At 36.4% G+C, this 27,734-nt stretch overlaps 1 pseudogene; it reads left to right on the plus strand.

Moving 5' to 3' along the window:
- On the plus strand, positions 1 to 27,734 carry LOC131332426 (pleiotropic drug resistance protein 1-like; annotated as a pseudogene).

Consider the following 27,734-nt stretch of genomic DNA (forward strand, 5'->3'; position numbering starts at 1 on the left):
ACAAGCTCTAGCCTCCAATGGCAGTCATAGGGAGAGAAACGGAGAAAAAACAGAGCAACATGCAGTGAGAGAAAACAGATCGATTAATATATTGCTCAGGAATTCAAGCTCCATTGCATTGAAAACTTGAGAGATTTCGAATTGGGCTGATAACATGGACGGAGGAGGAGGAGAGAACATAATGCGTGCAATTAGTGCACGTTTGAGCAGTTCTTCTAACATTTGGAAAAGCAGCGGGAGAGAGGTTTTCTCTCTCTCTTCCAGTGAAGAACACGATGAAGAAGCACTGAAATGGGCATCCTTAGAAAAACTGCCGACATTTGCGAGGATAAGGACAGGAATTCTGAGTGAAGAGGAGGAGGGGCCGGGGCCGGGGCAAATAAGAGAAATCGATGTCAAGAAACTAGGGGCGATAGAGAAAAGGAATTTGGTGGAGAGGCTTATGAAAATTGCAGAGGAAGGTAATGAGAATTTCTTGCTGCAGCTCAAGGAAAGAATCAACAGGCCAGTAATCTTTTAATATATCTTTCTTAATTAGTATTACAGTATTTATTTTAAGATTCTTTATTTAAGATTCCTTAAAAGATGTACTTACTTACTTGTGACTTTAATTATCTGCATGTGTTTGTGAACTACGTAACGTAGTACAGTACAGTAACGTTTAATTTGTCAGATATTGTTTAGCTTTCCAATCGACATTTCTGATCACTTGGCTTATTTATTAATATATATATATTCCTCAAAATTTGAGTCTATTTAATTATTTAAAATCGATCTGTGTTTCGATGTTTCTTATCTTATTACCGTAAAAAAAATTAACTTGATGCAGAGTTGGGATTGTTCTTCCGAATATTGAAGTAAGGTTTCAGAACTTGAATGTTGATGCAGAGGCCTATATCGGCGGCAGAGCACTCCCAACAATTTTCAACTTCTTTTTTAATGCTTTCCAGGTAAAATTTCTCCCATATCATCATGCACACTACCCAAGGAAATCTAAACAAGAACTAGTAGTTTATTTCCTTCACCCACTTTGTGTGAAATTATACGTATTTTCTACGGTAATTTACCATTAACCCCCTCTAACTTATCTTTTTACCACTTAACCCCCTCTAAGTAATGGAAACCTTATTCCATCTAAGGTCTGTTAAGAATTGGATGGGAAGAGTCATGTGCCCCCATTAATAGACATTTTTACCCTTCTTCTCCTAACAGATCTACACACGTCTGTCTCTTCTCACTCACTCTCTCTCTCTCTCTCTCTCTCTACAAAGCTTCTATTTATTTTTGAAACGACAAAGCTTCTGTTAACCCTCCCAAACAGTTCAATCCAAAACTGAAGCCAACCTAATTGAATTCTTGCGATTGTTTCCCCGATGGATTTGAACATTCTTCCTCCGCCGCAGTCGGTGTGGTTCACCGCTCACGTTTGGCAAGCAGTCGTCCCTGGCGCCGGAGCAAGGAGGTAAGGATGGCAACAGCAGGCAGGCAGGAGAGGGAGATCGATCGTTGTGTGAGGTTGATGAACCTGGCAAACGAGGGCGACCTGAAGGGCAAGAAGGAGCTCCTGGACTCCGGCACCGAGTCAATCACCGGGACATCAACGGCTGGACTGTGCTGCACGTCGTCGTGTGCCGAGGTTGAACTCGAGGATTGGTGGGTTCTAATTCCACAGATGCAAAGGCATTTTTTTGGATTAGGGTAAATGTGGGTGCAAGTGGATTGGGGTTATAGAAGAAGGAGTTTTTAGATTTCTTGTGGTGTATTAGAGTGAATTTTCACGCAAATTTAAACACCCACACATTTTAGGGCACCTTTTTGCTCCAAATCGAGTTTCTTGATTAGGAACAGTATGCCTCTTTGCCTTCTTCTTCTTTTCTTTTTTTTGCAGAGGAGTGTTTTTGCGAAGGGCAAATCGTAACTTTATATCTCTCCGTTAAGGAAGTCAGACGGAATAAGGTTTCCATTAGTTAAAGGGGGTAAAGTGTCCCCGACCCATAGTTAGAGGGGGTTAACTGTAATTTACCCCATTTTTCTATAATTAGTAGGGTGGATCCCATCCAAGGTTTGTTTTGAATACTGTACCGGCTAGAGTATCAGGGGTTTTTTGAAGTACGGTACGTTACCGGCACGGGTAAAATTTCAAGTATCGAATTTGATTTATCATTATAGTGTTATTTTTTTGACATCAAAGAATTTAGTATAATATATACATTGATTGTAAAGAAAAATAAATTTAAAAATAGTCCGTATCATCGGATAGTTGACCGTTACCATCCGATATTGACTGGTAATGGAAGAGAATAATAAATTTGAAAGTAGTCTGATATTGTTCGGTATCGATTGCTACCGTCCAGTACAACCAGTACCGGCTTGTACCAATTGGTATAATAACTGAGACAAAATTAGAGGTATGAGTATTAGATTTGGTTAATACCGGTATGTACCGACTGGTATGGAATTCAAAACCTTGATTCCATCTAAGATCCATCTAAGATTTTTGGCTGAGAAGAGAGGAGCGTGGAGTTCTTGGGGAGAACACATTGATAATTAAAGAAAAATTTATTAAGAATTATGTGAAGAGAAATGGTTAAATCTAGAGAACCAAAACGAACACAATCTACATATGGCTGCGTTCGATTCAAACAAAGGCTGAGAAATGAGATTGAACTCATAACATTGAAATGTGACATTATTCAATAATTCAGAGATACTCCATGGTGAGATAGACTTTCGCACTCAAATGACAACTGCATGTTTTTTATTTATTTTTTATATTGTGTATATATTGGCAGAAGTTAGCGGGATGTTAGTAGATTAATTTATAAGAAATTTCAATATTATTCATAACTCTGAATCTCAAACGCACACGACTAAGCTCAAATTCTAACCTCCCACATGGATAGAATCAGAAAATGTCAAGTAAGCTAGAGCCCATTGGCGATAACATTAGTCTAGTTTAATAGGACTACTAATTACAGTCCTACCCTGCAGTAATCTGGTAGTGGAGGTTAGTTGACGTCATTGGAGTATATTATACTCCGTATCGCTTAAATTTGATTTTATTTCTATCATCCAAATTACACATTTTGTCGACTTCCGCCTCCACATGTGATGCTGACTTCAAATATACTTCATAAAAGAGCCGTTTCCACCGTAAAAAAGTCAAAGTGTTTTGAGACTGAAAATATTGATTTGTTAAGACATAAACGAAAAAGTAGTGCCTGTTTTTAAAATACTGTAGAGTTTATCTTCATATAAATATAATGAATATATAATAACATGACCGAGATACCGGCTGTACTCGTAAGTACGTACCATTCTAGTCAGGAAAACGGTACGCTGCCTGGTACGGAATTGATAACTTTGGTCTGTATTAGGTGATTTGTTTTGTGAGAGGAGGGAAGTGCCGTTAGAGAAAAGAGAAATGACAAAATCAATTCCCTAAATGATAAAGCACTTTGGCCTTGTTCAGTTTTTTGGGTCTTTATTCAAAATGTTTGCATTTCTTAGTTTTGTTCTAAATTTTTGCAAATTATTGATTCGTCTCGACAGAGGAACTGGAAAAGTAATTTTTTTTACTAGCTTTTACCTAAATATTTTTGAAAATATTCAAGATAAATCTTTTTATTTTCATAAATATTAGGTTAAAAATCATAATTTTATACTTTTTCGATTCGTCTCGACGTACGAAATGAAATAATAATTCACAAAAGTTCGACGTAAAACTAACAAACGCAATTTTTTTGAATAAAGACAACTCAAAAAGTCCCAAAAATCACAAAAGCTCTTAGAGGAACAAGGCATTATATAAAAGTTGTTTTCTTATAGAACTACTAGTGCATGTCCGTGTCCGAGGCATGGTTCGAACAATTTGCAGATGCAAATAAATACTAGACATTGAATCCAATATATCATCCAATGAATTTCAATTTGCGGAAAATAATAATCCCAAGCATATTCATTGACATGTTTAACTTGAATGAGCAAATAAAGAACAAATAACTTTTCTGGAAGAACCAACATTTTAAAATTTAAGCACACCAACCAGTGCTCTACATCAACTAAATCAGTAAAAATCTAAGCACACCTGCTAGTGTTTTGCATTTAACAACATATATAAGAGCAAATCTAAGTACACCAGCCAGTGCTCTGCATTTAACATAAGTACATTTAAGCACACTAGCCTGCTTTGCATAATAATACTTGTGAATCTGAAGCATAGCGATTCGACGGACTTTGAGTAGTATTTCTGTACAAAATTAAAAATAATAAAATATAGAAAACCAATAAACGTCAATAAAGTCACTACTTCCAATTCAAATAAAAACACAAAAAATTAAAATAATGATGCCGAGTGAGACTGATACCTTATTAGTTTGTCATCGCCACAATGTTGTTGCATTGATCATCTTGAGATCCATAAATTTTCCATCCAAGTCCTATAGAAGCAAAATAGTTTATACGCTGAATATTCTTTTTCGAGATAATATCAAAATAAACTTTTAAAAAATGTCAACCTTTAAAAACATTACAAAAGAACTTCAGGGAATAAGACCAAACTAAAACCATACTTATTTTCGACCTGCATGCATGTTCGATCACTCACAAGTGGAATGCCACATCAATAGACCAAAAAAAAAAAAAAAAACTCAGATATTGCTGAATACCACACCAATCAGCGGAGACCACGACAATCGGCAAAGACCACGGATAGATCACGGCCAAAAAAATCCCTAAATTCTTCTAATGATTAGGATGTCCATCCTTCAATTCCAGCAATAAAAGCAGAGTTTCAAGCTTGATTAAGATATGTGTAATATGTGACTAACTGAAATCCCTAACCATCCACCCCCTAACCATCCACCCACCCACTAACTGAAATCCCTAACCATCCTTCAATCCCTAAATTCTTCTAATGATTAGAGTTTCGAGCAGTGGGGTATGAGTGGCTAAGTCGGTGCTGGCTGTGTTAGTGGCGGCGGCGGTCGAGTGTGGGAGAGAGAGACGGTGCTAGTGCGAGGCGGTGGTGGCGGCGTGAGGGTGAGGGAGATAGAACGTTTGGGGACAAGGGCTTTAGTTTTTCTGAGGGTGGGACGTGGTCATGTGAGGGAGAGGGAATTGGATCAATAGTGGAGGTTTATGGGTAGATTTCAACGGTTAAGATTTATCTAAGACATAAGATTCAAAAATCCTTTTCCTTTATTATGTAGATGTTTGATAGTATTATATATCTTTATAAATTAAATTAAACTAATTAGTTTGGAAATCTCTCTTTGTGTATGAAGGGATTCTTAAATTATCTCCATATTTTACCAAGTAGGAAGATACCATTGGCGATTCTCCATGATGTTAGTGGAATCATCAAGCCTGGCAGGTGAGAAAAAACAATATCGATCATTTAGTACTAGCTAGTTAATTTATTAGTTCTCATTGCGGCCGATCAAAATTTAGTACTCCTTAGTTGGTTCTCATCTCATTTCAATAATTAATTATATACTGTATTTTTGCAGATTGACATTGCTTTTAGGTCCACCAAGTTCTGGAAAGACTACATTGCTGCTAGCTTTGGCTGGAGAACTTGATCCTGATCTAAAAGTAAGAAAACTAAGTTTACATTTGTTTTCTCCATTAATATCACTGTAACACGAATTTTACATTTACAAATTGGTGGTCGCAACCAATAAAGGAAAATAGATTATGATTGGCTGCTGATTTTGTCACTCTCTTTCTTGTTAACGCCAATACTCCTCTGCAAGTGTATTTTTGGAAAATAGATTATGATAGGCTGTTGATTTTGTCACTCCATTTTTTGTTAAAGTCATTTCCTTGCAAGTGTATTTTTGGTGCAAATCAATTCAAAAAAAATGATTCAATTTTGGTATTAAGCAAAACCTTTCCAACTCCAAGAACTAATCTCAAAACCTTTCCAGCTCCAACAAAAACTCTAGTTGGAATCCCCTTTTTCCTATTAATATTTCTCGAGACCCTTTTTTTTTTGAAACTATTTCATTCCACTAACACACGCGCTTCTCTCTCCCCCACTCCCACCCCACCCTCCTCCATCTCCTGCAATCCATTCTTTCTCCTTCTCACCTCCCTCCCACTCACCCCCCCGTTCCCCCTCCTCTTCCCCCTCCCTCCCCGTAAAATACTCTCTCTCTCTCTCTCTCTTCCAAGAGTCTTGGTCAATATTTCGAAACTTGTTTTACACTAAAATAGGGCCCCCACTAGGTGATACCCCCACCACAGCCTAAATGAGACCCATGTGTAACACGCGTGTCTCTCTCTCCCTCTCTCCTCCTTCTGCCCCACCCCACACCCCCCCCCCCCCCCCCCCCCCCCCCCCCCCCCCCAACACACACACACACTCACTCTTTAAATTTCAAAAATTATGAATGGTTATAACTTTTGTTTTATAAATTCAATTTTGAAAAATATATATTTTTGAAACCGACAAAACAAGACCCATATTAAATGTTCGATAATGTATGGATAAAATAAGATTTTTTTTTAGGTGTAGGCTCTTTTTTTTTTTTTTTTTTTTGCACTATAGACTTTAAAATGCTAATTGTGAAATGAATTTGGAAATTTATACTATTAATTAATAATTAACAATTTTAATTAGCAGTACTAATTTTTTGTCTACATTTAAAATTAATTACGTTAAATTAACAATTAATAGTGTTAATTAGAAATTAATAGAGTAAATTCTTAATTAGCAGTGTTAAGTTATAATATAAATTTGAAATTAACGGTATAAATTCAATATTAATTAGATTTAATTAACAATTCATATTGTAAAACAAAAGAAAGAGCAAATACCTAAAAATTATTTTTTCTGCATATAATTTTACATCCAATATTAGTCTTGTTTGATACATCTTATCGAGTAGATTTCACAAATATAATTTTATGAAAAATAGATATTTACATAAAAAATTATTAGCATTATATGATTTTAAATAAAAAAAAGGGCGAGAGAAAGAAAAGAGAGGTGGGGAATGAATTTATGCATGAGAGAGAGAGAGAGAGAGGGGTGTACACTACGCACGACGAAAGAGAGAGCACTACAAGAAAAAGTATATTTGCTGATGGAAAAATAAAATTTTTGTTAGCACAAGGTTACTATAGATGTTATTGGTGACGAAAAAGTGACTTTCGGAGACATCCTATAGGTGACGAAAAGTCTTATTGTTTCGTCACCGATAGTAAAAATTAAATTTCGTCACCATTTTTTTTTTTTTTTTTTGTGGGGGGGGGGGGGGGGGGGGGGGGAATGAATCATTGGGCGCACATGAGTTATTTTGGTATGGTACCTAGTGATCCATGCACTTATTTGGAAAGGATTTCCCTAGCCATGAACCAAAAATGTAGGACCAGCCCAGAATTATCTACCAATAAGCCAACTTGGGAATTGGCATCAGGCAGTAGCAGGCTTGGTAAACATATCCATCTCGCCCCAAACGGGGCAGGTTTTCCACATCCTTTTCGGTTGGGGCGAAAAATCTAAAATCCGATCAAGTTCGGGTAGAGTTCCGTCGGGGGTGACAGTGCCTTGCCCCTAAACCCGCCAAGATATACCCCCCCCCACACACACACAGTCAGGATCCAGTAAGGGATCCCTTACGGGCGAAACCGTGCAGACCTCCCATTTTCCGATTGAATTGCGGCGATTCGAGTTGCTCAATGTGTTCAGAATGTGATTTTAAGGGTGCCTAATAAAAATCGCAAAAAAAAAAAAGACTGGGAATGGCTTGATCTGCAAAACTGCTCGGATCAAGCCCTTTTCGGTCATTTTTTTTTTGGCGATTTCTCGCTGGTACTCTTAAAATCTCGTTTTGAACACATTGAAAAGCTCGAATCGTCGCAATTCTATCGGAAAAGGGAAGACCCGCAACGATTAGGCCGTAAAGAATCCCTTACTAGATCCGTGGTTATATGTGTATGTGTATGTGTGTGTGTGTATATATATATACAGTCCGTTTCCCATAAGAAAGTCCTCATTTTAGTTAAAAATATAGATCCCCTTCCCATTTCTCATCATTTTCCAATCGAATTTCAATGATCCCGAGCCGCTCAATGTGATCATAACGTGATTTTAAGAGTATGCAAAAGAGGCAAAAAAAAAAAGAGACCGGGAATGACTTGATCTAAGCAGTTTTTAGCTCAGATTTGATGAACGGTGCAATTAAATAACTGCTGAAAATAAGCACATTTCCGGTCATATTTTTTGCTAATTTGTCGCAGGCACCCTTAAAATCACATTCTGCATACATTAAACGGTTCAGATCATAAAAATTTTGATCAGAAACTATGAAATTGAGATTTTGGGTATTTTTTTAGATATTTTTATAGATGTCCTAGAACCTGCCCCATATATAGTATACTAATGTTTGCCCGTGCCTACGGCACTACCCCACCTCGTATTGGAATTTAGAATTACCCTATTAAATCTTGATAGTCGCACAAAATTGCTTGGAAATTAACCGTGATACCAAAGAAATAGTTTGACGTATGAAATGATCACCCAACTCCCTCTAAGAACATTTTGCACCAGTTTCATTAAGATTGGATGCTTCCGACCAAAACAAAACCTATGTTACATTTCTAATTGATTATAGTTACCCTAAATACAAAAATGAAACAAAACTCTTCTTTTCTACGATGTACAAAGTAATCTAGAGCATTGTCAATGCCTACGGCATCTACCAACAATTCTCCAAACAACACTAACATCAAAAACACAAACCCAAAGGAAGGAAACCGATTAACCTTTGCAAAAAAAAATTGACAGAGAGTCTGTTACTTGAGGACAGTGGATTTCCATTGCCGAGTTTGGTCAGTCAATCCAAGTCTTAGATACTACACCCAAAATTGAGAAGAGAGAGAAAACGATTAACTTTACAAAAAGAAAATTGACAAAAAATTAGAAGAGAGTGTGTGAGTGACTGACTGGCAAAAACAAAGACAATTACTTTATGATGTATTTAGAAAGGAAAATGGCTTACTCTTCAATTGTTTGAAATGAACCACACCCAGCCCTCAGCATCTCGAATACTTGCATGCCGGCTGCCGCCAGCTTTCCTCGAAGTACTCCACCATATGCCTCACAACCACCTCCACTACCCCCCTTTGCCCTCGCCGTAATTCACCTCACGATCTCCACTTTTCTTGAAGTACTCCTTTCCTTTCTAGGACTTCTCAAGTCTTTCTCACCTTCTCTTTGTCTCCGTTGCTTCTTCAACTCTTCTTCTGCGTTATGGCCGGATGGGATGTTGGATCTGATGGCAATGTTGTAATTAACATGTGTGGGATGTGGGCACTTTAATCAATTGAATAGAATATCTCTCAACCCTTGGATCAAATCAATCTCAGCCATTCGAATAACTTGTCCCACACACCATTGTGTTTAGTAATAGAGATACAAAAAGAACCCTAATACAAAAAGATGAAGAAGTGAAAGCAAACAAATTCATCCACTCTACAATCTAATGAAGTATTTAGCTTCTAATGAATATGCATAGCAAAAATGTTTTAAAAAAAATACCTCTGCACAAAGTCACATGGGTTTTTGGCACGGAGTCCCGCCTCCTACCTCTTTGCCATCCTCACAAAAAGCTCTGTCACTAAACCTATTTTTTATTAATCGTTTATTATAATAAGATCATTTTCAATAACGGAATTACAACTACAAACAAAGAAAAGTCTCCATTACTGTAAAGGGTGTAAAACATCTAATGGGGTCGATACCGTCGATTTGGATTTTGAAATCACCATCAAGACACCCCAAACAAATGAAAAGAAAGAGTAGCATTACCTGGAAAAAATATAAAAGGGAAAATGATGTGAGGTAGTAAAGTAACTGCTTCAACTGGGTATGCACGATAGAATAAAACAACTGGTTCGAAGGTCTGGTTTCCCCAAATACCTTCAAAACCTAAGCTTTTAGCCCAGACTTAAGGATCGACGCCAGTAGATTTCGCACGGTGACACCAATGAGAGTGTCGAGAGAGAGAAGACGAAGGAGAATGCTCCGGCAGTAGGGTTTCAAATTTGAAAGTGGGTGTAATTTTGGATCGGTGGCAATTGTGTAATTAAATAAAAAAGGCTGAACAATTTAATAAAAGGAAAATCTCATCTCATCCATTGATTAATTCAATTTCAATCATTCCAACAAACTTGTCCCCAACACTCTTCTGTTTTATAATAGAGATAGAGATATATTAGACCACTTCATATGAGGGGGTCCCCATTTTAGTTAAAATACGGAACCTTCCCATTTCTCTCCTTTCTCGATCAAATTTTGATGATCCGAAACCGCTCAATGTGATCAGAACGTGATTTTACGGTTACCAATGAAAAATTGGCCAAAAAAATAATCACGGAACGGCTTGATTTGAACCAGTTTTATTTAAATCGTAGTCTCAATAAAAAACTGTATTGCAATGAACAATCCTTATCGGTCATTTGTTTTGCTGTGATTTTCCGCGAGTACCCTTACCCAAACACATTTTGAACACATTAGTTGCTCGAATCATCAAAACTTGATCGAGAAAGGGGGGTCCGCATGCATATATATATATATATAGAGAGAGAGAGAGAGAGAAAGAGAGAGTCCTTCCCGGTAATTTTTTTTTGTCAATTTCTTTCGGGTACTTTTAAAATCACGTTTTGAACACATTGAGCGGCTCGGATTATCGAAATAAGATTTTGAAAACTATGACATTAAGATTTGAAGGATTTTTTTAGAGACTTTTTTTTATAAGAGTTTCTAGAACCGCCCCCGTATAGTTACACAACACATACAGCCCATTAGTTATGGGTGGTTTCGTTCATTTTTTCTTAATTTTTAGACTCTTAACCGCACCCTCTCCTCTCCTCTGAGGACCGATCTCTCTCTCTCTCTCGCTCTCTCTCTGCTGCACTAGCAGAGTATTAAATACGGACTCTATCCAGCCTCGATCCCACCTTCAACCATGGCAATGCACTAGATGCCATAGTTGCAAAAGTAGACTCATCCTAACACCCCCATATGAGTCGGAAGCCATGAATCTTCCATTTGTGTCAATGTTCACCCCGCAGCTAGTCCTTCGCGGCGGCGGCGAGCGTACTACGCAGTTGGATCTCAAGCGGAAGCATCCGAGCCCGTCTTGCACAGAGAGATGAAGGGGTCGAGGAGGTGAACGGAGTTGCTGCTGATTTGGACGAGTCCGAAGCTAAACGCTTGTCTGGACGAGAATCCCGATGGCTTAGTCTTCTCATTTCTCTGTGGTGGTTTAATTTTGTTTTGCGGGAGAAACATTTTCTTACACTTTGCTCTAGATATTAAATTTTTTTAGCATAAATTTGAGTTTGAGATGTAAAACCGTGACTGCTTACCCAAGGTTTTTTTAGCATTTTTGCGTTCAGATTGAGAATTGAGGAAAACGGATGGGGAGGGTACATTGGGCGGGAACAGGGTGATTTTCATTACCTGGTCGGGTTTCTTGGTGCAGGGTCAGGGGGAAGTCGGGAATTTTAGGATCGGAGGTTGGGTACATCAAAACCCCGTCCCGTCCTGTTGCCATTTCTAGGACAGTAGTGAGGATGGAGCGTGACTTATTTTCACATTATTCAATATTTTTTTTTCATGCACGAAAAAAGGTTTTATCTATTATTAATAATACTGTGATACGAACACATAATACTCTTTCAGCGAGCACTAACTACAAAGAGGCAACATGCTCAACCAAATGTCTAGTGCTGCCAAACAATGAGAACAAGTTCACCCCTATACTAGTATTTCTTTTAAGAACAAAGAGAATAGAAAAAACCCCTATTAGGAAGAAGCCCCACGGGACAGCCCAATGGGCCAAAGCCACCTTATCTAAAGGCCAACGCCCAAAACCTTATGGGCCAAAAGCCCAAACACACAAATCAAAAAAAAAAAAAAAAAAAAAAATACCCCCTTCAGCAACACCTTCTCAACCCCTTGGCTATTTAAGAGATAAATTCTTTACCGGCGGTGGAAAATCCCACTTTTCCCGACCACCGCCCCATTTTTTGGGCCAATCGCTGTGTTCATTGTTGATCTGAATCGTTTCATCTTGTAGACCCCCAATAATAGTGTATCCATGCAAGAAATACCTTGATCGGTTCAACGATAGCGAGTCATCAAAATTGCATTATGCCTATATAATTGCGATATTTTATCTTCTAGTACATCCTCTTCGTCCCAATTTCAATGTTCTAGTATTTTTATTTTGGAGTTGTCCTAAGATAAGTGATCCCCGATTTGAAAAGTTAATGTATAAATACTCGTGAGGATGCTTTTTGAAAAGTGTAACGGTACCCCCCGCTTAAAAGTATGTCGATCTAAAAGTCGGAGGATAATTTGAGGAAAGTGGAGGTAAAATTCTGATTACCCCACCCTCACCTTCCCCCCCCCCCCTCACCCACACAACAAGCTATAGCTACATGTACGCCAGTAGGCCCTTACAACACAATTGCTTGTTTTTCACAAACTAAGCTCCTTTACCTCCTGAAGTGACTTCTATACTTAAGACATTTAAAAATGGACGGAGGAAATACTATTGACAGAAATCAGATTGGTCATTTTATAAACCAAAATTTAAATTTTGATATATTTATCGACTTTTGATGAAGCTGATTTTTAGCATGACAATACTATACTGCGGGTCTTATAATATGAAAGGTTCAAATTACAATAATAGACGCTCGATGGGGCTCATAATGGACAGTGATAAAAAATTGGAGTTTTACACCGGCGGCGGTGGATAGATTTTATTCTCTTTCTCATTTATCTCCCAATAAATTTTGTTCATTGTTTCCATAGTTTAAACCCCTTGTATAGCTATAGGAGTATCTAATTAAACCCACTTATACCTACCTCAAAAGGTATATGCATCGCACTTTAATTTTGGTTCAAAGTTGCCGAAAACTCTCATGAACAGGCCTATTTTCTTCAACAAATTAAAACCGACCATAATAATTTTTGTCTCCAACCCTGAGGGTCGTTGGTGGGTGTCAGGGTGTGCACACAATGGTTTCGTTTAGTGTTCGACTTTTGAGGCCAAGCCACAAGAACGTAAATTTTTGAGAAATCCTAATTATGTGATCTGGCTTCGACTAGATCAGGGAGATGATTAGTCGATGTGTGCGTAAGCTAACCAACCAATTTGGATTATAACTCATGAATTAAAGTTTGGATTAACTTCAACTCCATTATGAAACTCGTGGCTAAGTGAAGTTTTATACTCTTTACCTTTGGACTCTCCGACTTCTACCCAGAATAGTTTGGTAGTGCACAAACTTACGGGCTTAATAACTTGAGCACAGTCCAATTAAACATGTTAAGCTCATTTTGAGAGTCAATTTTCCTTCACTTTCTAACATTTTCTGTTGACAAAGACTTTAGCTGGAAAACTAAAATTTCTTCTCTTTTGCATGATCTATTTTGAAGAAAATTTGTTTACTAGTGAGAAAGTTAGAACTATGGACCCACAACTTTCTTGGTAATGGAACACTAAGAAAGTTATAGAAAAGTTCATTTTCCCATCCAAGTAAACAGGGGCTCTAGTTTAAACTATATCTTGCATGCATGTGTAATGTGTTGACAATTCCTATTGTTTTCAATGATAATTAAACTATTCATAATTAGTCTGTCTTACGCGTACTTGTATTGTTATCTGGTTTCTAAACTTAACCTTTGTGAATACCTTTTAGCAAAAGGAAATACTTGCATCCATTCAATGAGTGCAGGCTCCATAACCACAAATGTAATCTCTAAGAGAGTACAAGTACAAAGAATGGAGAAGATCAAAGAGGATACAAACACACACGATAAAATTATTTTTCCAAAGTCTAAAATACAGATGAATGGCTTCTTCCTTTTATAGAGAAAACAGGGAGGCCTCGAAACTTGCAGGCATGGGATTCCCTTATAAGCATAATGATGGGATTCCTTATTCCACTATATTACATTATTACAATGGACAAAGCATAAAGCATACATCTGCATGGATTCCTATCGTACATTATTACAAACACAACATTACCACTCTCTAGCGAAATGACCGAAAGTAAAGTACCACTTATTTTGCCACTTTTCTTTTCTTTTATTTTACTTCACCCTTATTGCCTACAACACTCCAAATAGGAGAACAATAGCTAGCACTAATCTGAGTAATACTGAAAATACATTGTGTGCGCCCCACATGCATCGATTTCGAAGTGGTCATCTTCTTACTTGGTTTTAGGAGCTTCATTTATCTTGTGATCTTACATGATTTTGATGGAACAAAAAAAAATATTATTTATTTATTTACAGGTTTCAGGAAATATAACCTACAACGGTCATGATATGAATGAGTTTGTTCCACAAAGAACATCAGCCTACATAAGCCAACATGACCTGCATTTGGGAGAATTGACAGTAAGAGAAACACTAGCTTTCTCAGCTAGATGTCAAGGGGTCGGACAACGTTATGGTTAGTGATTACTCATATTTTTTAGGTGTCTTCATAACAAGTGCAAAAGTAGCTAGCGGGGGACCTGGGAGGCTGCGATACCTTTGAAATTTTATTTGATTTTAAGGGAAATTTGGTAGTATATGATTATAGAATATACACTACAACAAAAAAAAAAAAAAAAAAAAAAACGCTTTTGGCGAGGAAATCCATATTTTGTCCCCAAAAGCCATTCATGACGAAGTACCATTTCTTTGCCAAAAGGTACTGTTTGGCTACGAAATTTAAATTTTGACGCGAAAAGGTACTACTATTTGGCAATCAAAATTGAATTTCGTCACCAAATAGTACCTTTTGGTGAGGTAGATTGGATTCATTGCCAAAAAGTACCATTTGGCGACAAAAAAATATTAGACTAATTACTTTTTTTATTTTCAAAAAATTTAAATTTAATAAATAGTTTGTATCGATATATATATTATACATAGATTACTTTAAAAATTATTAAAAAATAGTACTATGTATCATTCTTGAATTGACTTTTCATAAAACAAAAACCAAATTTAACTATTTAGGTAGTTTGGTTACTTAAAAGAAAAAAGAAAAATATACTCCATTCGTCCCTTTTTAAGTGTCCTGCTTCGTAACTCCAACTTATTAAAAAGACATAATTATTATACTTTTCACATAAATTTTTTCCTCCACTTTCCCTACTTACCCATCATCATTACACTTTTACTCACTAACTTTTCAAAATGGAATATACTTTTAGGGACAAAATAGACAATGCATCAACTTTTACCCACTAACTTTACAAAATGGACACTTATTAAGAGACAGCCCAAAATGGAATATTGGACGCTAAATAAGGGACAGAGGGAGTAATAGGGTACGTCAATCCTGCTCAGCTACTACTTCATAAATACATTTCGATCTGTGGAATGATAATTGGTCTTAATCATTTAGCTTAAATTTTTGTGTTTTTCTTTTTTGTAGAAATATTATGCTAACAGTATTATCCAGGAGAGAGAAGGAAGCCAACATTAAGCCAGACCCAGATCTTGATATTTTCATGAAGGTAAGCAAATAGCTAAGACTAGCTTCCCTTATCAATTTTGTGCCTAGCTCGCACATATTCCAAAACCATATTTTTCTAGAACAAAAAACTAAACGTTTCTATATCTTATTCAATTTTGCGAGGAAGCGTTTTGAGTATTAAGAAGAGTGTTTTGAAAAATTCCCGAAAAACAAGTTACGACGAGAACCTTAAATTTTCTGAAAGTGTTAACGCAAATATTATTCTAAAAAGGGTTTTGTTAATATGTGTCCCAAGAACATATATTAGTTCTCATTAAACGAGTCAAACTACACCCACAAGTAGTAAATTGGGTTTTTGGAAATATTAAACTTTAGTACTTTTAGACAAAAATGCCCTTAACTTTAATATTTGTATGCATAATGTTTAATATGATTAAGAAGTACCCAACCATCAAATACGTAAGATAGAACTTTCGAGTAAATTGTTTGCTGAGTTCTTTTTTTTTTTTTTCTTTTCCCTCATCGTTTTTCATGAGCTATATTTTCCGGTAAAAGATTTTACCTATTTTTCGGTGTTTGGTTGTATAAAAAATGAGGAAAATATTTTCAATTAATTGGATGAAAATGACATACCCTTAAATCTTCCGTAAGTTATTTTCCGAAATGAACCCATTGCCTTCTACTGCAATTCTCACTACTCAGTTTCCTCGATCGTCAGTCTTGAACCATGTCCAATTCTACCGTTAAGCCCTCTCTACACTATTTTGTTGATTTTTGAAAATATGGTATCAACCAAACACTGGAAAATAAAAGTTTAAAGTTTGTTTTCTGAAAAATTATTTTACATGGAAAACATTTTACATTGAAATAAAGCCTAAAACAAATTGGAGCAATATGATAACTTCACTGCTTCGTTTTGATGAGAGAAAACATAGAAGTAAAAGAGTAAAGACTAAGTGATGTAATTGGCAGAGAATGGCCTGTCTTGTAAAGAAGAAAATAAGTTTTTAAAAAATAAAAACATTAGCGGAACGAGGCCAATATGGAAAGGATTCGCAAAAGACAACATTAAACTAAACAATAAGCGAACAACTTATTATTATTTTTTCTCTTGGGGACTTTTAAATAAAATTTGATTAATAAAAACATTAATAATTCATTCAATGTTATAATTCAGTAGCTATTGTAAGGAGTGCAACGTAAGCACCTTTCTTCATCTTCAGGCTTCAGCCCTCTCCTTTTTCCTTTTCTTCTTGCTTATAATTAACGGAGTAAACAATATTACTTTTTCGAGAATCACTTCTAGTGAAGTTGGTTGCTTATCTCCCTCCCCCAGTGGTGACCAAGGTTCGAGTTTCATGGGGGGCGGCGCTTCGGGTGGGGGCCAGGGCTATGGATAGTTTCTGGACCCCCTTGTGCTAACTCTAACACCCTCCACTAATTAACCCTCGCTGATGTATACAATGTTGAAAAGAAAAAAAAAACAATTACTTTCTCTTTGAAGGGAGTTGAAAAGATAACATAGAGGGAATGCAGAAGGGTAATTTGGTCTTACCCGGATCAAGCTTTTCTTTTGGTCCAATATTGGCTAAACTAGTAGTATTTATTACTTCTACAACTTCCTATACTAGTTGCTAGGTGTAGTTGGACTCGTTTAATGAGAACTACTAACATATGCCCTCGAGGCACATATTAACAAAATCCTTTTTAAAAATAGTTTTTTCTTCTGCCATAAATACTTCTCGATCTGTTGTTTTCCTATGCAGTAGTTTTTTGTGAAGATCATCAGTTGTGCATTTGTGTTTTATGCTAATATAGTGGTTACTCTATTAATAATCCAGGCAGCATCACTAGAAGGCGAGAAGGCAAATGTGATCACCGACTATATAATTAAGGTATTTGATTGAAATCTCAACGTACTAAACAAAAAATAGTGTTCTAAGCATTTGTGAGAAATTGGGTTTATATATCTATAAATATATATCCCTCCATTTCTCTTTATCATGTATTCACAGATATTGGGACTGGACGTTTGTGCTGACAGTTTGGTGGGTGATGAAATGCTCAGAGGCATTTCTGGTGGACAAAAGAAACGAGTCACCACATGTAAAAGCATTCAACACATAGAAACATTGAAGTAATTAAAAATATGAGTCCTAGCACATACAACCAAAATAAATAATAAATAAATAAAAACTGTTGACGATCCTAATGAGTTCTCACTTTTGTTTAACCTCGCAGTTTTGGTTCTTTAATTTGCTTCTTCGTTGTTGTTTTTTTTTTTTTTAACTGTTTGCTTCTTTGTTACGGAGTATTAGAATTTCAGTAAAGCGCATTTATTACAATCCTCGAATTGACCTTAACCTAATTTATTATGAAAAAATATATTGTTTCGAGGAAAAGTGATGGATGCATGTATTCATTGATTTCGAGCCATCACACTAAAAAAAGTAGTAATCCAAAAATGAAAAATTTTAACTACTACTATTCTGGACTGAGTATTCTAAATATCTGGACAAATTAATATGTTGTAGGGGAGATGATGGTTGGACCAGCTAGAGCGCTATTCATGGATGAAATATCTACTGGGTTGGACAGTTCTACCACTTTTCAGATTGTGAACTCAATCAAGAACACCAGTCATATCCTTCAGGGAACCTGTGTTATCTCCCTCCTTCAGCCGGCACCAGAAACTTACGACTTATTTGATGACATAATTCTCCTCTCCGACGGTCAAATTGTGTACCAAGGCCCACGTGAAAATGTGCTCGAGTTCTTTGAACACATGGGCTTCAGGTGTCCAGAGAGGAAAGGAGTGGCTGACTTCCTACAAGAAGTAATTTCTTCAGTATTATTCTCTAAGACGTTTGATGCTGTAGACGTACCATTTGGTGGCCATTGTTTTTAGCTTAATTTTTAAACACAACTTCAACCAAAAAAAACTACTAACATTTAATTTGCTAATCATTACAAAAATACAACAACAAAGTACTTTTAGCTTCCCAATGCACATTCACAATTCGTAGATACTTTTCACTCACTTTTTTCTTTATAATCATTTTACATGTTGATAGTATATACCTAGAGGCTAGCGGCCACGCATTGGTTAGCATTTCCATCAATCATTAACGGATTTGCTAGTAGAAATTCCCTCGTCGATCTGTGTGATCAACTTGCTATGTTTAAAGTATGAAGGCTAGAAAATTACCTCTAAGGATAGAAAAGTGCATGTTAATTCCCATTAAGGATGAACTCAGTTTTCTATTTTACCTCTAAGGACGATCACATTATGAAGATTATCCTTTTACTCTTCAATAAATACAATTTCACACTTTATTATTTTTATCCTATTATAGCTTTTGACTACTTTTTTCCTACATTTTATTTACATGATTCTATACTTTTCGAAAATGTAATGGAAATAATATGGTTCCGAAGAATCCAGCTATAGGAGAATTAGGAACAGAGAGTTTTCCCCCCCTTTCTGCCCGACTCTTTGGTCTTAAGAACGTTGGTTTAATTTTAAGAATGAGTGATTGCCCTTCTCCGACCCTTACTGTCCAACCTGAGAGCGGACAGCTAACGCGTTCCACTTATTGAGCAGGGTTCTATGGTCGGTCCGTGACCCCTGGATGCCAAAGGGTAGGGTACCTTAGGGTTTAGGCACATTCATAGAATTTTAGGGTGCACTTTTCTATTATAGGGTTTAGTGGTTTAAACACTTTCATAGAGTACTATAGAGTTTAGGAGTCCGCATCGGGTAAACTCGTACATGTAGTAGTACTGTTCTTGTGTGTATGTGTTTCTGCATTCGTTAACCCTTGATGTTGTGTTAGCTAGTTAGCTAGGTTTATGCAAATATATACTACGTACCTAACAAGGTTTTTGGTGAGAAGCACAGGTGACATCGAGAAAAGATCAAGAGCAATACAGGGCAAGGAGAGATGAGCCTTATAGTTTTGTTCCTGCAAGGGAATTTGCAGAGTCATTTAAGTCATTTCATGTCGGTCGGAAACTAGACAATGAGCTTTCCATCCCATTTGACAAAGCCAAGAGCCACCCAGCGGCTTTATCAACTAGGAAATATGGAGTTAGTAAGAAAGAACTGCTGAAATCTCTCATATCCAGGGAGTACTTGCTCATGAAGAGGAACTCATTTGTCTACATATTCAAGATGACTCAAGTTGAGTGGTTTACCTACATTTCGAACACAGTCAAAATATATTGTCCATATTCGATTGTTGTTTTAAAAGTAAATTCCCTGCAACTTTTCAAAAATAGTTGTGGGAACACAAACACTCCTCGTTCTAATATATTGCATTACTCCCTCCGTCCCTTTTTAAGTGTCCTGCTTCGTAATTCCAACTTATTAAAAAGACATCATCATTATACTTTTCACATCAACTTTTTCCTCTACTTTCTCTACTTACCCATCATTATTACACTTTTACTCACTTACTTTTCAAAAAGAAATCTACTTTTAGGGGTGAAATAGACAATGCACCAACTTTTATTCACTAACTTTACAAAATGGACACTTATTAAGGGACAGCTCAAAATGGAATACTGGACTCTAAAAAAGGGACGGAGGGAGTAGTATTTAGGGAAAACAGTTTTCGAGAATTTGCAAACATCTTTATGATTATTGAAAATGTTTTCTTTTCCCAAAAAATTATGGAAAAAAAGTTATTCATCAACCTGGCACATTTTTGGAAACCGTTCTGAAAACTTGATCTGAAACTAGGATAAAACAAAAGGGCTCATTGTGTTTTTTTTTTTGTGTGTGTGTGTATGTCTATTTTTCAGCTTACAATAATGGCTTTCATTGTAATGACGGTATTTTTAAGAACTAAGATGAGCAAGGAAACAACAGAAGATGGTGGGATTTTCATGGGTGCTCTCTTCTTTACTCTCCTTCTCACTATGTTTAATGGAATGGCGGAGCTAGCCTTGACAATCATGAAACTTCCTACCTTTTACAAGCAAAGGAACCTTCTCTTTTTTCCCTCTTGGGCGTTCTCATTACCTGCATGGATCCTCAAGATGCCAATGACATTTATAGAAGTCGGCATTCTGGTGTTCACCACTTATTATGTGATAGGTTTTGATCCAAACGTCGGAAGGTAGTGTGTGACTATCGTTTAAGCTAGGATTTGGTTATCCTATTTCATTTCGAAACTTGACAAATTCCTTAATGGCAGGTTGTTCAAAATGTACCTTCTGCTCCTTTGCATTAACCAGATGGCTTCTGGCCTATTCCGACTCATAGCTGCATTAGGACGAAACATGATTGTGGCAAACACATTTGGATCATTTGCGTTACTTACAATTGTTGTGTTGGGAGGATTTATCTTGTCAAGAGGTAAAAAAAAAAAATGCCATACATGTATTAGAAATGTGCATACACACAAATATATGTATTATTTGGATAAATTAATTAATGTAAGAAGAATAACTTTCTCTGCCTCAGATAATATAAAGAAGTGGTGGATATGGGGTTATTGGGTGTCGCCTCTGATGTATGGACAGAATGCTATAGCAGTGAATGAATTTCTTGGACACAGTTGGAAACAAGTACGTACACATCATAATTTTTAATGTGGGCTACACAACATTGAAAACTACTAAGAAATTACTGTATAATTCTCCTTATAACCCTGAAATTTGGAATTTCTTGGACACAGGTGCCTTCTAATTCCACGGAATCATTAGGCGTGTTGGTTTTGAAGTCTCGTGGATTATTTCCAGAAGCACATTGGTATTGGATTGGAGTAGGAGCTTTGATTGGATATGTTTTCCTGTTCAATGGTCTATACACATTGGCCCTAGCATATCTCAGCCGTAAGTAACCATATCTGTCTTGGAATATGATGTTTTTGGCATGCACTTAGCAAAGCCTATTGAGTTTATGTGATTCAATACTACTTCAACATCTCTTACTTAATCGATCTCCGTGGTGTAGCATTTGAGAGGCCTCAGGCAGTTCTATCTGAAGAAATAGTGGCTGAGAGGAATTCTGTTAAAGCAGGCCTAGGAAAAGTTATTGAGCTATCCTCAAGAGGGAAGGGCTCTTCCGGTTGGTCATTTAGCTCTCGACTTTCCTTAATTTTCAAATAGGTGCATATTTTGCTATAACATACTTGTTTTATAATTATATAGAACGAGGAGATGAAGTTCAAAGAAGTTTATCATCGAAATCAAGGTCTTCCAGAATCGGGAGCATTAGTGAAGATAACAAGAACGGGCAACGAGGAATGGTTCTACCATTTGAGCCCCTTTCCATCGCTTTCGATGATATCAAGTATTCAGTAAACATGCCACAGGTTATCTTCATTCTATGTTCAATTACGAGATGCACAACAAAATTATAGATTTAGGTGACTAGTTGTTGGATAAAACATTCCACTTTAAATTGTTTATTCATTCTTTCTAGCATATTGTAGCTCTATATCTTCTTTTGTTTATAATTTCTACAAACTTATTTAATTTTTTTTCTGTATACAACCTTATTTAATTATAAATGACTATATTGTAGTTTTGAGAATATTTTTGAAAACTTTTTTATAAAAATACGTCATGGCTCTTTCTTATGGGATCACTTAGGGCCCCACAATATTCAAGGATGGCCCTGAACTTACTATACATGTATGCTTCGGTTTACAATTTAAGCGGGATATAGATCTATGTCATCTATAATTTAAGTATAGGAAAGTCAATTAATATATTACTTGTTTGAACTCAGGCACTAGAATTGAAGACCATGGATTAGGCATTTAATTAATTTGCATGAAGTACAAAATTTTATGCAACAAAATTAAGGTTAGTATAACTACATGAAATATAACACATTACCTGTAAAGTTGATGTCACAACATAAAATCAATAATCAATTTTTTTAGTATACAAATTAAGTGATGAAGTTGGTATGGGAATGGCAGGAAATGAAAGCACAAGGTATACCAGAAGATCGGCTAGAACTTCTAAAAGGAGTAACTGGTTCTTTTAGACCAGGAGTCCTTACAGCGCTAATGGGTGTTAGTGGGGCGGGTAAGACCACTCTGATGGATGTCTTGGCTGGTAGAAAAACTGGTGGATATATTGAGGGGAGTATCTTGGTATCAGGATACCAAAAGAAACAAGAAACATTTGCTCGCATAGCTGGATATTGCGAGCAAACTGATATTCATTCTCCTCATGTAACAGTTTATGAATCTTTAACTTATTCTGCGTGGCTTCGGTTGCCTTCTGAAGTTGATTCCGCTACAAGAAAGGTGAGTTGTAATCTTTTATAGATTACTAATTAATTAAAGTCCTTTCTGGTACGTAGCAGTTAGTTTTCAAATTCTTTTTCCTTAATTTGTTACCTTATTAGAAAACTCTAAAAACTTACTGCTTGACTTTCTTTGGAGCATTTTATCGATCCCTAGAATCTTATGGGAAAACAAATTTTTTGTACAAGATCAGAAAGATATGTTCTTCTATTTTCAGGGGTGGTACCGTTTCATAAATTAACAAGATGCACATATTCTTTTTAGGTCTTGTTAATCATTGACTGTAAACCTAAATGAGGAATTGCAGATGTTTGTTGCCGAGGTAATGGAGCTTGTTGAGCTAACCCCACTAAGGGAAGCACTTGTCGGTTTGCCTGGCATAAGTGGTCTTTCAACCGAGCAACGCAAGAGGCTGACTATTGCAGTTGAGCTTGTAGCCAACCCATCGATTATATTCATGGATGAACCAACTTCAGGACTTGATGCCAGGGCAGCCGCAATAGTGATGAGAACGGTAAGAAACACAGTCGATACAGGAAGAACTGTGGTGTGCACCATCCATCAGCCAAGCATCGACATCTTTGATGCATTCGATGAGGTATGGATTCACTCATAAGATTATGGATCCTATGATTGAACTTAATCTCAAAACTTATAAGTTGTTGAGGAAATATTTTTTTGGAATTGCAGCTATTTCTATTGAAACGAGGAGGTGAAGAAATATACGTTGGTCCATTAGGCCACCATTCTGCACATCTCATCTCATACTTTGAGGTAAAGTTGATCAATACACATAATTTATTAAAGTTTTCATATTTTACATCACTAGCTAACATATTCACGTAATGTTTATTTTAGGGCATCAATGGAGTCAGTAAAGTTAAAAATGGTTATAATCCGGCTACTTGGATGTTAGAGGTGACTTCAATAGCACAAGAAGCAGCTCATGGGGTCAACTTTGCTGAAGTGTACAAGAACTCAGAACTATACAGGCATGACAAAGACTTGAATTATATAAACGGTCTTGCTAATCTCCGTCCACTAGGTGGAGGATAATATGCCAATAATTATAAACAAGTTTGGATATCAATACATATCTCCCAGATATTAAATATACTTTCACAAATATCAATACACCTTTCTTAAATATCAATGTACATTTTAACTATTATCCTAAACTTTTTAGGCGAAAGTTAGAATAAATCTTATAAAAAATGAAAATTTTAATTTCAACATTGGTGAATACCTAAGAAGTACTGGTTTTTTTAAAGGATGTTGTGTTCTGTGTTAACATGACATTCATCAGACAATTCTTGACACCTTTTGTACACTCGTCCAAACATATTCTACTATTTACTAAACCTTTTCTAGATTTGGATAAGTTTAGCCACTGGAGGGTTACGCCTTTCCTTTATGCAAATATGGAACACAATACAAATGTGAAAAGTTTGAATTTAGTGATAAAAGAGAAACAACATAGATTTGTGCCGCCTCCTTTAATCTTTAGAAATTAGAGTTACACTTGGTTTCATTATTAGAACCCTATTCTTCGTATTTTGACTTTGATTCTACTAAATCAATTACTTGTTAACTAAATTTTCTATCTTATCTTATGCAGTATATATAGATAGATGATCCACTTCCTATGAGGGATTCATAATTTTACTTATATGCGGACCTCCCATTTTGGGATCATGTTTTGATGATCCGAACCGTTTATCTTATATAAAGCATATTTTAAGGGTACTCGCGAAAAATCAACTTAAAAGAATATCGGTAAGTGCTTGATCCAAAATTGTTTGGATGAAGTACTTTCCAATCATATTTTGAGCTGATTTGTCACGAATACGCTTAAAAACATGTTTCAAACAAGTACACAGTTTGGATTATCAGAATATGACCCGAAAATGGGAGGTCCACTCCGTAGAAAAAATACGGAATCCCTCGCAAGAAGCTCACTATACTATAAGCAAATGTGTTTTGCCCTTAAACCATTCCTAATTTTCTAAATTTTTATTTTTTTGTCTATAAAAATAGAGAGAGAGAGACCCGATGCCCAAAGGTTCATCACGATCGGGCGATCAGGCAATTCGAAACATTAACATAGAATGACGTATTTCTTATTAATGGCTGACGAACCACTTACTTGTGTTTGGTTACTGCATTAAGATTTCAATCTCGCCTGCAGGCAAGGCATATCTTATCTCGTGGATCTGGAAATAAGTGGCTAAGAGTTGAAGAGAGAGATAGAAATGTGGGGGAGGGAGGGGGAGAGAGTGAGACGTGGGGAAGAGTGTGGGTAAGGGAACTATTATTCTATAGTATGTCCTTGGGACACTGCCACAAGGTGCTCCAAATTTAATTTTCACCACACGTCTTTCAGTGCATAAAATGGGACCAATGTAAACATGCATTAAACAAGGGACCGTGACCATAAACAAATTAAACTATATTTTTATCAAATAGCGTTGTGCCCATTCAATACAAGGGACCGAAAACAAACACCAATATTATTTTCTCTGTCTCGTGCATCGAATGGGTACAACACTAGCGTGTGTGTGTGTATATGTGTGTGTGTACATATACGTGTGTGTGTATATATTAACACGCGCGCGTGTGACATGATAATTTGATTATCCAATAGAGCATAAAAGGAATAAATAAATACATGTTGTGTCCTACATTATTCAAAACTTCTTGTGCCAGCGTGCGCGCGCTATGTTACATGCCTTTGTATCTCCTCCCTATGCCAACATTGAAGTAAAAATGGAACGCACACAAGTAATATAAAGTTTGCTTATTCTTATACATTCTAGCTATTAAAACAATATATGATGATTGAATCAGGAGAAACAAAGAAACAATCGCAGAACTAAGTACGCCTCCGCCGGGTTCAAAAGATCTCTACTTTGCCACTCAGTATTCACAATCTTTTTTCACCCAATGTATGGCATGCCTATGGAAACAACACTTATCATACTGGCGAAACCCACCATATACTGCAGTGAGATTCTTTTTCACAACTATCATAGCTTTGCTGTTTGGGACAATCTTCTGGCAGATTGGCTCCAAAAGGTAATCAAAAAGCCATGCAACTCCATTATGTTATTCCTCTATCCATTTCTTAGTTTCTTAACTAGTTCATTTGTGTTGGATTTCAGGGGAACACAACAAGATATATTCAATGCAATGGGTTCTATGTAAGTATGTATAGTGCTGTTCTTTTTGTTGGGGTACAAAATGCCACGTCGGTGCAGCCAGTAGTTGCTGTTGAGAGAACAGTTTTTTATCGGGAAAAAGCAGCCGGAATGTACTCAGCTTTACCTTATGCTTTTGGACAGGTATTGGCTGTATTAAAATGTGGAGCCTATCTTTGAAAATTGAATTCATCAATTAAGTATCTTTCTCCGCAACCTAAACAAAACAATTCAAATCGTACCGATTTGGAATGCACTGAATACTACAGTAACAAATTAACAACCCATTCATCCAACTGCCTTTCACAGAATAGAAAATTATGTCATTTTGCTATGATGGATATGAATAGGCGAGTTATAATTCTACATTGGAGGTAGAATTTTAGCTAAAACCATGCATAACACAGTGTTGAGAAGATAACATACGTAATAGTGGTGAAAAAAAAAAAGGAGAGAGCTCATGAGAAGTATGAGAAGAAATAAGACAAAAAATTAGAGAGCAGTTGAAGAAAATCGGGAGAAAATTGAAGGGTTCCAAAGAGAAATAAAGTGACATCTGAATATATAATGGAGAGAAGAAAAAAGGAAAAATGTATTAGGATACTAGTTGGCACAAACCAAATAGTATCTATAGGTAAAAGCAATTAATATTCATATCAAAATATTGATGAAGACAAATTTGTTTTTGGGTGAAAGGCGAATATCATATCATATATAATTGAAGTAGAAGTATAGGAGTATAACTTTCATACAAACCATCATGGCCAAGATGACATCTTAGTACTATGAACCTTAACAATTATAGCTCACTCAACAACTGCCAAGTATCAAGGAGTAACAATCAACATATAATCATTTCTTAACGTGCAAGTATTCAGAACATGACCTTTGCTAGCTCCACCCATGCTACATGGAAGTTGAGCAAACGAAAAATTATACTAAGACAGTAGAGTGTAATTGGAGACCATTGTCTTTGTTAATATTTATGATGGTTATCTTATTTTTCTCACTGTCATTTCATTATCCAGGTTGTGATTGAACTCCCATACATTTTTGTGCAAAGTGTCATATATGGAGTCATAGTCTACAGTATGATTGGATTTGAGTGGACAGCAGCCAAATTCTTTTGGTACCTGTTTTTCATGTATTTCACCTTATTATACTTCACATTCTATGGGATGATGACAGTAGCCGTAACTCCAAACCACAGTATCGCAGCCATAGTCGCTTCTGCCTTCTATGCTATATGGAACCTCTTCTCTGGCTTTATAATTCCAAAGACGGTAATTTCTAATAATTTCAAATCAAGTTTCCCATTCGACATTCAAGCTCCCCATTTGACAAAACTACTCATAAAGGGTCTTATCTTTCTTTCTCATGTCATGACAGAGGCTTCCAGTGTGGTGGAAGTGGTACGTCTACATTTGCCCGGTCTCTTGGACTTTGTATGGATTAGTTGCTTCACAGTTTGGAAACATTCAGGCCACGCTTGACACGGGTGAAACAGTGGAATATTTTGTGCAAACATACTTCGATTTCAAGCATGATTTTGTGGGATATGTCGCAATAATCATTGTTGGGATAGCTGTGCTCTTTGGGTTCTTCTTTGCCATCTCAATTAAGGCATTTAACTTTCAGAGAAGATAATAACAATGTAAGAGAATAACATCCTCAAGTTCTGTGCAATGACCATATCATGTAAACTCAATGCAACGAATCCGCACAAACTACAAAAGAACTTCGAGCAGTTATTTTGGACA

This window comes from Rhododendron vialii, chromosome 7a (genome assembly GCF_030253575.1).
Source record: "Rhododendron vialii isolate Sample 1 chromosome 7a, ASM3025357v1".
Lineage (NCBI taxonomy): Eukaryota > Viridiplantae > Streptophyta > Magnoliopsida > Ericales > Ericaceae > Rhododendron > Rhododendron vialii.